Genomic DNA, 1756 nt, shown 5'->3' with positions numbered 1-1756 from the left:
CACACACACGCACACACGCACACACGCACACATACACACATACACACATTCATACATACACATTCATACACAAACATTCATACACACACACAGATACACAAACACATACACCCACACCAGGCGCGATTCGTCCATAGAGCACGGTCGTGCAGTGCCTCCCAACATTTTTTATTGTTCTTTTACGTAAAGCACCCACAATATAAAATAAAAGACGCCAGAAACAAATACTAGTCAAATATTAAATCGAAACAAGTTCCTTGCTGGCGCCGTAACTGTCATTTCTGTGTCTATAGCGCCGTAAAACTAAGCCAACGCGCTTTATCTAAACGTAATAGGAGATTCAGCAATGATAACCTGACCGATAAATCGTTCTTTTGGACAATCCAAGCGATGATGACACTCGTAGCGAGTTGGGTGGTACATTAATATTAATAAGTCGGCACATCTCAAATGTGCTCCAGCCGAATGATGCCGAAACATAGCCCACAGCAGCCCACAGCAGTCCACAGGAGGCAGTCTAAAAATAGACTGTACACTCTTCTATGCCAAAATTATGTGAGCCCCGGAGCAATCAAGCTGAGTGCTCAAGCGAATTCTGATTGGTTCATTGTCTTGCCACTAGGCTATTTTAAGTGACTCTGTGGCCCTGAACCTGAGAGAGGTGAACGTGATATACTCAAGTCACCGTCCTATGAGTTGTGTCTTTGAATGGTTTTGTTGTGGAGTGGTGAAAGTTATTACCGGGTACTTGAGTGTTCAGTTCTAATGCAGGATGATCGGAATTGATGTTTAGCTAACAAACAGATTTAGTTCTAGAAATCAAAGCGACAAGTAAAATGAATGAAAATAAAAGCACGAGGTCCTCCCTCTCAAAAACAAAAATCCTAAAATTATACACCATCCCATTTACTATGCCCTTGGCTATCTTCAGCTTATGATAGCTTAATTAATAATTGTGCACGCCCACTTTTTAGCCCCACGAGCCGCCCCTGACCCACATACAGAAACAGACAGACACACACACATAAACACGCACGCATGCATATGATACACACACACACGAACACGCAGATCAAGTGTGCGAACTTGCACATGTACGTTTTCATAGTATAAATAAAAAAGTTTCTGTTTTTTTGTAGAAAAGGACGATACTGTTGTTCCATCATTGACGTAGGACTATGGTAAGACAGGAGCGTAGAGGCGTTTTGGTAACTCCAAAGAGGTAGGGGTATTTTTTTTTCAGGACATGTCACCATACCTTCATGCAGGAAACCAGCAAAACATGTCAGGGAAACTTGTTCTAGTCGGTGCTGTTTTAGCACATGCGTTTATTACCAGCATTAAGAAACTTGACAGAGAAATGGCGTAAACGAAATTGGCCCACAGCATTATTTTACCTGTGAAGTTGACAATTTTGTTTTAAATTTAAAGACAAGCCACTCTGACACGACCGTCTGTGTTAATTGTAGATTTTTATGCTATGTACAGAGTAGGCTGTTCAACAACCCTTAGGGATACATGTTGTGGTGAAGGGATAGAGGGCGCTCTGAAAGGGGATGTACGGAATGTCTGTACTGTCTGGAAACTATTAATCTATTTAAAAAGAAGATACTACGATTGTATGAATTAGCAAATTTACAATACTCACAGACACACACGCACACCCCCACCCACAGATACATAACATGTCCCCACCCCCTTCAACCCCCCCCAAAAAAAACAACAACAAAAAACAAACCAACATACACACGCCCCC

This window comes from Aplysia californica, unplaced genomic scaffold (genome assembly GCF_000002075.1).
Source record: "Aplysia californica isolate F4 #8 unplaced genomic scaffold, AplCal3.0 scaffold00009, whole genome shotgun sequence".
NCBI classification, from domain to species: domain Eukaryota; kingdom Metazoa; phylum Mollusca; class Gastropoda; order Aplysiida; family Aplysiidae; genus Aplysia; species Aplysia californica.
Note: the sequence above shows the minus strand (reverse complement) of the source record.